This window comes from Lipophrys pholis (genome assembly GCF_963383615.2).
Source record: "Lipophrys pholis genome assembly, chromosome: 3".
Lineage (NCBI taxonomy): Eukaryota > Metazoa > Chordata > Actinopteri > Blenniiformes > Blenniidae > Lipophrys > Lipophrys pholis.
The window spans coordinates 25,092,628-25,103,500 of NC_137627.1; positions in this window are offsets into that span (position 1 = coordinate 25,092,628).

Sequence of the window (10,873 nt, forward strand, 5' to 3'; positions counted from 1 at the left end):
CTGTATGGCTGCTCACACAGAACCACAGCTGAATCACTGGAGACTTCAGGTGTAAAAAGAGGCCAGAGTGCAGCACAGGACCTCCCCCCCACACCCACCCACCCCCCCACACCCACCCACCCATCAGTCCCAGCTCCTCCAGAGGTGGTCGAACCGGCGGCACATTGAAGTGTAAATGAAGCTGCTTTCAGCTTTCACATTCATTGTGACACTCCCCTCTAACTTTCACCTCCCGGTCTTCAGCACACGGATGTGAAACTTCAACATACCAGATGTTCACATGCAGAGGTTCAAGTATTCACAGCTCTGGCTTCTTGACACAACAACGTTTTCAAGTGAAAACGTAAAACCACACAAAACACAACTATTTGACAACGGCTCCCACTCCGTCACCGCACAAACGGGGGAAAACGAGACTTTCTGGCAAATGCTTGGCCCTGTTTACGCAACGTTTCAAATAAAAACGTATTGTTTTTGCGTTTTCGTTTGAGAAAAGTTTCATGTTTACACAACGCATTGGAAACAATGTCTGTTTAGACGAAAAGAGCAGAAACACTGAAACTTATGTCGTTGAAAGTTGGTGCTGTTGTTAGCTTTAGTAATGAAACCACACACACATGCAGCAGAGAACAATCCGCTCTAAACAACAACAACGGGAGAAAACAGACATTCTAGTTGACAGACGACCAAGTTGGATTGTTATCACGGTGACTTTCAAAATAGAACTACCAAGTCCAGGACAATATGAATATGAGTCATGACACCACGGAGGAAACCTTGTTCTGATTATCCATCTACTGAGCATGTGCACAACTACTAGTTACTACCAACATGGAATCCAAAAGCAGGATTTAGAAGAGTTTTAGAAAGTTGTGTTTTTGAAACGTTTCATTTTGGGAGCCCATTTCAAAAAGTTGTTTTCAGTGGCTCCGAGCACCATTGTTGTGTAAACAGATGCCAAAGCGCAACAAAGGTTTTGCTTTTCACATTCAGACAGTCGTTTCACTTGTGAGGGGGCGGAGCCGAGAATTTTCACACCTTCATTTGGTTCAGTGTCGTTCACATTCACTTTTGAGATCGGACCAAACCGCCTGCAAAATGTCACGCAGTTACAACAGCTGTTGGTTTTGGGGGCGTTGTCACCTGAAACAAACACTGACCAGAGAGGAGATAAAGAAGAAACACGGCTCATTGATTGGTCCGGACCGAAACCAGAAGTCCTGCCGCTTTAGCCTGTGGTGGCTAGGCTAGTTAGCTCACGGCTAATGGGTAGCCACAAACAACCGTGGTATATAAAGTCTTTAGTCCAGATATCAAGGAGTCTTCCTCACTACTTCTTCCTCTCTTCTCCACATCTGGCCACGAGATATTTTCCAACTTTTTCTTTATGCATCTGCTTCTTCGCGCAGTTAGCTTTGTTTTTCACGACCCAAAATGCATTGCACACTACATCACATCCTCTCCCCTCGCCCGCTAGAAAGGTTCTTTGTAAAGGAACCGAAACCCATGTTTTCAAGGGGACGAAACAGGACCGCTTGTTGGCTCCGGTTCAGAGGTCGGGGAAGTGTTCACGTCACCCAAATGAAACGGTTTTTCCCTGAAGAGAACTCCAGTCCAGATCAAACTGGAATGTGAATGCACCGGAAGAGAAAAGAGTGTGGTGTCCTTCAGACCGCCTGACCAGCAGAGCAACACAACAAAATGACGCGGCAATGAGGTCAGTTTCATTTTTGAAGCATGCAGTCGCTGTGGATTTACACGATAAACAAACGAAAATGTGTACCTAATGCAGCTGAAGTCTTAATGTGAGGGATATCTGAGGTGAAGATCAGTCAGAAGGTGATGCTATAAACTCAGATCTGGATATCTGGATATCTGGAATGTATTTTCAAGACCTTTGCGGGTCAGACACCAAGACATGTCTGCAGGTCTGATATTTTTCTCATTCAACTTTAAAGTTTTACTTGCTGAGCTGAAACTCTACCACAGCGGTGTCCTCACAACTCTCCTGTACAGTTCAGGACGTTGGCGATCGATTGAGGATTCATCGAAGAATTTTGTGCCTCTTTTGGCCCAAAACAATTTCAAACAAAGACCTTTTCTCGAGGTACGGAACTGATTCCGAGGCTATCCGGCGCCGGAGGTGGATCGGGCATGTCACCCGCCAAGAAGCCTCCACGTCCACGTCTGCACTGGACAGCAGAGGGGACGGTAGAGGAAGACTCCTCGTCTCTCATGGCAGCTCACCGCTCAGTCACTAGGAGGGGTCAAATGTGGAGAATTAGGGCGGTGGTGGCTGAGAGGTTAGAGGACCAAGAGTTCGAGGTTGAAATCCTGCAACTGACGTGTCACCACTGTGGGTCCCGAGCATGACCTTTAACCCCCATCAGCTCCCTGAAGCGCCTTAATGTGGCTTCACCTCCACATCTTAGTAGCAGGATTGGTTAATGTAAACAAAAAGAAATTTCCCCAATAAAGTATGATTAGTTTAGTTTATGCCTCCACTAACAGGAGGTGGTCATAATGTTTTGGAGGGTAACAGTGAACGTGCAACAACAACATCAAGATAACAATTATCAATTATCAAAACTAGACATAAAAAAGAATCCACCAAAAGACGGGTTCCGGCAAATAATGGAGAACCGAGGGGGGTGGGGGGGTGGGGGTGGGGGTGGGAGGGGGGGGAGAAACCTGGAGCTGTAATTCAGCAGCAGGAGCGCTGAGTCAGAGTCGCTCCTGCTCCCATCACCAGCCCGCCGTCTGCAGATCACTGCGTACGCTCACACCTAATGAGGCGGCACACACACACACACACACACACACACACACACACACACACACACACACACACACACACACACACACACACACACACACACACACACACACACACGCACACACACACACACACACAGTCTGCCAGCTGTGCCTCCAGAACCAGCTGCAGCCAGTGGATTGGAGGGTTGAGTCCGGGAGCGGGGCCAAACGGGGACGCCACTGTTCCACCACCTCTGCACCAATAAAACCGCTTTTTAATTTACTGGAGCTGATAGGACCCTGAGCTGAACCCTCACAGACACTGATGCAGTGATACCACGGTTTTGAAGAGTATGTATCACTTTTATTTTTCAAAAAATATACAAACACTGCACTAGAATAGTCGTCTGTGAAGGATAGTGCATATTTATGACCATCTCTAGACACTGGGTCTATAGGACCAGCTAAGTCTGTGTGCACCATATTCAGAGGTGCTTTGGCCCTAGTATCTGGCCCTCTGTTCCTAGTTTGAACAAACTTCCCCTGAGTGCAAACTTCACAACATGGAACAGGTATATTACTTTTATTCTTAATGTCCATCCCATCTACAACATGTCTTAGCTTTAACACATCTGCATAATTCCAATGACCTAAGATTTCATGCCAACTTTGCAAATCAAGACTTTTCTTACAGTCAACGTCTAAAGTGTGCAGATAGAAAAGCTTGTTGTGTACGTGTATGGGGAATCTGGTACCGTCTTTATGAAGCAGGACACTGTTCTTCTCACTGAAGATCACTGTGGCTCCACTGGTGGTAGCAGCTTTCACAGAGAAGATATCCTGGGGATATGTTGGGATGTATAGGGCTCTCCTGAGCGTTGTCTGGAAACTCTGCCCCTCGCTGTCGATAAGCCACACCTCCGCGTCACCTCTGCGCTTGGCGACTCTGTTGCACCTGGACCCGTCCGTTAAATTTGCGATGTCTGTGATGATGTGTGACGTTGCTCCCGCGTCCACCATCAGACCCGTTCTCTTGACATCTGGGACCCGCTTCTTCGCGTCGCTCACCCGGAATGCGTACTCCTTGTTCCCCGACTCCTCGGACGCCATCCGTGCGTTATCGAGCTGCTTTTTCCTTCTGCAGCTTGCAGTATTGTGCGTGTTGCTTTTGCAGTGATTGCACCATTGTTTACGCGGATAGGCCCTGGCAATGTGGCCTTTGACACCGCACTTGTATCACACAATGTCCATATTTTCAATGTTCTTTGCACCTTCGGGCGCGCGCTTTGTGCCAAACTGCACTCTCGCCCTCATAACCGTATCCTCTGACACAGTTGCTCGCATGTTCTCAACATCTTCAGAACTTCTGAGTTTCGTCTTGAATTCTGCAAAAGTCCTTTTCTCATCGCTCTGAGACACATGTATTGCAAACGGCTTAAATGTCTCTGGTAGTCCTTTTAACGCCATGGCTATTAAAAGTCCGTCACTGAGCGTCTCACCTGCGTTTCTCAAAGCAGTAATCGCAGTCTCCGCTCTGATGATATATTCAGTGACACTCTCAATGGGCGACTTTTGCAGTGAAGTCAACTCGGTGTATAGGTTTATTACTCTGGGCTTCCCTTTGCCAGCGTAATATTCCCGGAGAAGCTTAAGCGCCTTGCGTCCATTATCCGCCGCGTCACGCATTACCAGCGACAGGCTCTTGTCATCCAAAAACTGAATGAGCTCCGCGTAGGCCTCGGCGTTCTTCTCCTCATCCTCCTCATCATCGGCAGCGGGTTCATTCAGGATAGTGTATTTTAACCCTTGTAGACAGAGGTGGCCCAAAAACTTTGTCTCCCATAGCTCGTAGTTCTTCTCGTCTCCGTCAAAAACGAGCCTGGCCCAGCGGCTAGTTGGCACCGCATCTCTGTCCTTCCTACTCATTGTTAGATCACTCCAAACCGGCTCTCCGGTGCACGCAGTACACGTCGCGACTTTCACCCGGTACTTAATTCAACTGTGCGTTATGACTCTGGGCCCATAACCTGTTAGCAGAGTCATTTTCTCAGCGTGGCATAAGACACAGCAGCACAGACACGTATTTTCTCTTTTGTCACCTTATTAAAGCGACTAGCATCGGTAGCTTCTGCTGCTCAATCTGGAGCAGGCAGCAACCAAACACAGAAATATCACAGTTATTTTTAAATACCTGGGTACGTGTAAATATGTCCTCAGCTACTGGTGTTGTACGAAATAACTTTTTCCTAATCTTGATATTTTGTCCGAACATAATTTACAGTCTGTTTCACCTTTGTCCTTCTCATTAATATAGAAGAATGTCCAAACCACTGACATCGCTCGCTCTCTCTTGTCTACCTGCTGCTGACGCATGACGTGAGGTAATACACGCCAGGTTGTATTGGGGAGTTTTTCTGAGTACGAGTACTCCGAGTCGTATCGGACCGATAGTGGTATCGGTGCCTCCCTGCTGATACCGATAATGATACTCTCACAGTATGGTGGAAGTCCATTTTGAAACAGGTCAGAGGAGTAAGATGTGTCTATAAAGTGTAAACAGCCTGTCTGATGATAAAATTAGGTTTGACAGACCAGTTAAATATGATTTAAGTTTTATAATCTACAGCATCTTATTTTCAACATAACAGCTGATTGTTTAATTTCATCACTGCTGAACCCGCGTTTTCTTTTAAATGACCCATATGAGTGTATCTAGTACTGAATCTGAGTACAGAGTTTAAAATATTTATGTTTTTTTTTTATTTTGGGTCACTTTATGAAAATCCATCAAAATTTCATGTAAAAAAATTTCATTTACGGTTTTTAAACAGTTTTCAAATGTTATCCATTCATCCATCCAACTGTCACTCCCTCCCTCCCTCCGTCTGTCCATCCATCCATCCGTCCATCCATCCATCCATCCATCCATCCATCCATCCATCCATCCATCCATCCATCCATCCATCCATCCGTGACAGTTGTACACAAACAGATAACAAGGATAAACAAAAACTCTTAAACAGAAACACAAACAACCAATGTCGTCTGGATGTCAGCAGCGAGGTGTCTGGAGTGTGTGTGTGTGTGTGTGTGTGTGTGTGTGTGTGTGTGTGTGTGTGTGTGTGTGTGTGTGTGTGTGTGTGTGTGTGTGTGTGTGTGTGTGTGTGTGTGTGTGTGTGTGTGTGTGTGTGTGTGTGTGTGTGTGTGTGTGTGTGTGTGAGAGAGAGAGAGAGAGAGAGAGAGAGAGAGAGAGAGAGAGTAAACACTGATGTGGACAAGCAGAAAAAAGCAGGATGGAGAGATAAAAACAACAGACAGACGGTGAGACAGAGGAAAAAATGAGACGGGAGAAGGTGCCAGACAGCAGCATGAAGAGGGAGCGGAGGGGGGTGGGGGTGGGGGTGGGGGTGATGAAAGTGAGGCAGGCAGCCTGAGGATGGAGCAGCCTTGGCATGTCTGGATAAAACAGAGACTGCTGGGTAGTAAATAAAAGGAGGTGGTGGAGAGAAACAGACTGAGAGAGAGAGAGAGAGAGAGAGAGAGAGAGAGAGAGAGAGAGAGAGAGAGAGAGAGAGAGAGAGAGAGAGAGAGAGAGGGAGACAGAGGGAGAAAGAGAGAAAGATGTGCAGCATTAAATAAACACAAATAGAAAAATTATGAGTCTGATAAATTATATTTCGGATGTTTTCTGATTCTCACAAACTCTTTGACAAAATAACTTAACTGAACAAACTGAACTAAAACCTTTTGTTAATGTTGGATGGGACCATCACAGCAGTAACACACACTTCTCACTACAGGCTGGCAATTCATGGCTCTTTCACTGTGAAGAGTCGAGTGGAGAGCAGCACTACAAACACCTTCCAGGAGACGCGGTCGGAAAATGTTTCCCACAATTCAAATGAAAATTCACATTTCAGCCTTTTCTCCAACAGGGAGCGTCTCATCTGACTTCCACTGTGGCCTTTCTACAAATACTCCGGATGCAAAACTCTCCTGCTCTCTCAGCTCACGCAGTGCTCATGTTAGGCTGCATCTCACAACTGGAAATGAGAATTTGATTACAGTCAGTAGTTTAATCAGAAAGATGCTCTATAATCTGGATGTTAGAGGAGGGCGATGCTCTATAATTTGGATGTTAGAGGAGGGAGATGCTCTATAATCTGGATGTTAGTGGGGGGAGATGCTCTATAATCTGGATGTTAGTGGGGGGAGAGATGCTCTATAATCTGGATGTTAGTGGAGGGAGATGCTCTATAATCTGGATGTTAATGGAGGGAGATGCTCTATAATCTGGACGTTAACGGAGGGAGATGCTCTATAATCTGTATGTTCGTGGAGGAAGATGCTCTATGATCTGGATGTTAGTGGAGGAAGATGCTTTATAATCTGGATGTTAGAGGAGGGAGATGCTCTATAATCTGGATGTTAGAGGAGGAAGATGCTCTATAATCTAGATGTTAGAGGAGGGAGATGCTCTATAATCTGGATGTTGGCTCTTCTTGATAGATAAACATGTAGACAGCTCTATCAAGGAGACGCTAACTGCTATTTCAGATCACTAATGCTAATCACAGCTACAGTGGCTAATGCTAATGTCTGTTACCGAGTCAGTTTAGTATTAACGAGGTACATTTCCAATAAACATGAGTTTCATTTCATGGCTGAATTTAGACGCGAACAACAATTGTTCATATGAAATCAGGATTGAGTCACACTGACATGTGACTCAGTTAGCAATGCCATGATAGTAATCAGGCTACTTTGTTAGTGCCAGAAATCATCGGGTTACAGTCGCTTGTGAGTTTCTAGGTGAATTTATAAACAACGTGGCACTGATGAGGTGTGTAACTGAAAAGTGAGCCTGAAAAAAGCTCCAAATGAAAGATCTGACTGCCTCATCACAGCAGGATGGAACATTCTTAATGCAGTGTAATGACACAAAAACAGGTGCTACACCATTATCAACACACAATGATATTTTATTTTGTCAGGATGTACTGTGTGTTTGGTGAAAGCAGTGTAGAAGTAGATATGTGCCCGGCTGCAGAAGGATTGTGTGTCTTTTTGGCTGCACAGCGAGACTCTTCCTCCAGCCCGCCGCCCACACCGACAACCTGAGCCACAAAATGAAGGATTAGAACTTTCAAGTTGGGCTCTGCAGTGTACAGGACTGAACACTGAACCCTCATATCTCTCTGCTCCGCTCGCTGGAAAAGGTCTTAATCTCAGAGCTGATACAATAAATCAACCTCTCGTCTCCGCGCTCGGTCTCGTCATTACTTCCAGACAGCAGCTCCACCGGCGGCTGATGGGAATCTGGGTCTTCGCTGTTCACTCGCTTCATTTATTTCATACAGAAATACGCTCAGATTAGCAAATAAGAGACGATGATAAGTAGCTGCTTCTGAGAAGTTATTACTTTTGTTTCCCATTAAAAGATATTTCACGTTACGGTAACTTCTTGCCGCCTCTCTGCTTTATAAATGTGCAGAGTCAGCAGATTGTTGAATGGTCTCACACACTCAGTTGATGTACGCTGGCAGCGCGCTGGTGTGAGTCAAAGGTACACAGGACAGGTGACCGTGAAGAGACTCTTACACACACACTCACACACTTGCAGCCATTATTAGGTAATTAACATTCCACTTTGGGTTGTGGGAAGAAGCCAGATTGTTCACACAACACGACACAAAGGGTCTTTTTAACTGGAGGTGAGAAATCAGCAGCCCACTCACATCACAGCGCTGGACAAGAAACTCAGTTCCCGTCCACACAAAGCAAAACCATCTCTTGCCACGAGAAAAGTCCACGAGGCATAACTACTCAAAACGATGTAGTACATTTGCCAGGCCAATAGGTGGCGCTGTAACAGCACTACTGAAATACAACAAAAACAGAAAAGAAGATACGGAGACTGAAAAAACTGAGAAATCGACAAATCCAACATCTGGCCTTATTAAAGCAAGAGATGGGGCCCATCTGGTCCAGTATCGGTATCGGGTTCTGACACCAATGTATGTGGATTGGGGAGGCGGTCGCTCTGCAGCCAGACGTCACCGTTTTAAAACGCCAGATCGCCGTGGAGAACGGCACTGACACCGGAATCAAAACAATGAAAAGCAACTCAGCAGGCGATTCACACCTCCGTAAAGCTGCGTCCTACTCCACGCAAAACTCCCTGAAAATAGTCCCAATCATTCTTGTTGCGTTCGAGCTGGAATCACTGCAGTTTGTGCTGCCTTGCTAAATAAGTTCCCCAGGGATTAATAAGGTGATTCTGAGGTTTTAAAGATATAACAAGTTGATTATGAGATGATGACGTCACGCAGACCCCTACATTGTCCAAATTGAACAAAAATAGTTTGGACTGCTTCCTTTCCTGACCTTATTCTAACCTCAAGTAGAGTTCCTGTATTTCCTACTTGCCTGTAGAGTGGAGTTTATTACAGCCTCATATGAAATCAACAATAATGATAATAATAATATTAAAGCAAACAGCTCCGATATCGGGATAGTATCGGTATCGGCAGATATCCAAATTCAGGTATTGGGATCGGATCGGAATTAAAAAATGTGGATTGGTACATCCCTAATTAAAGCTACTAGCATCAGCAGCTTCTGCAGCGCCACCTGGAGCACGTAGTCCGCCATTGTTGTTGTTGTTAAGTGACGTTGCGGAGAAGGTCACAGGGTTATAGGTTGAGAGGCGGGGGCGATGACATCATCGATTTCAGGTAATGTGTCCACATATGAATGCCAAGGCAGCACTTTCAAATTTCTCCACTCTGGAACCCATTTTTAAAAAAAATGTCTTTGGGCTCCCAAAACGCTGCGCCATGTGGACGATCGGACAACTATAGTGGTGGAATTACTGGATCTCCACAGTGACGATGCTCATGTGATTTTTATTTACAATCCTTTGTAATAGTCAAACGCAACGTTAACTTTACAGCCTCTCGCGGGGGTTGGGGGGGGGGGGGGGGTAATGGTGGGGTGGGGGGGGGGGGGGGGGGGGTAATGAGCTGCAGGACACAGGAAGTCAGATGAGCTTCTGAAGTTCCACAATAAAATCCAACCAATTTGCAGAACTGGAAGATCTGCGGAGTCCAGTTCCGATAGGCCTTCAGCGTCTCATTCCTTCTGATTCCATGTTTTCATGTGTTCATTTAGGAAGGCTTCCTGAAGCGACGCCTAAATGTTTACTGGGGTAGATTTTCCATTTTTCTGTAATAATTCTTAATTATTCCCTTCAAATCGAGACGCGTCGCTTTGCAGAATGAGCGCAGCTTCGTGAGCCGAAGCCTTTGTTTGTCCTTTCATGCCAAGCTGCACGGGTGAGTAAGCATGTGTGTGTGTGTGTGTGTGTAACCTCATGTATATGTCAAGGGTTAACGGAGGTGTGTGTGTGTGTGTGTGTGTGTGTGTGGGGGGGGGGGGGGGGGGGGGGAGCACTCACTGCTACCTGTCAAATGCATTTCCTGCTCGTCCATCCCAGTGCGATTATTTTCAGACGTGTGTTGTGCACGTGCGGCGGCACACAGCTGCGTTCAGCCAATCAGGACGCAGCTTGAAACCCACCGAGACAGCAAGCCGCTGCCTGATTGGTGGAGGCCCAGCGGACTATAAGCAGAGGAGTTTAGCCAGGATTAACTTCGATATCTAATCAATGTTGACTGGTAGAATAACAGAGGGAGAGGAAGGGAGGGCGGGGAGGAAGAGGAGGGATGAGTGAGGGAGAGGAGGTAAAGGTGGAGAGATAAACTATATATGTGTGTGTGTGTGTGTGTGTGTGTGTGTTGTGTGTGTGTGTGTGTGTGTGTGTGTGTGTGTGTGTGTGTGTGTGTGTGTGTGTGTGTGTGTGTGTGTGTGTGTGTGTGTGTGTGTGTGTGTGTGTGTGTGTGTGTCCAGAAAAAAAGAGAATAAATCCACTTGGAGAGAAATAGAAGAGCATAAAACGTGTGAAACAGAGCGTGGTCAGATAAATGATGAGAGGAAGAAGAAACGTAGATGGAGGAGGAAATAAGTTGAAGGTGGATGAATCAAAAGTGAAGCAACCAGGGAAGTGAAACGGGGGAAAACTAGATGAAAGAGGAGGACGTACGGCCTGAGGAGA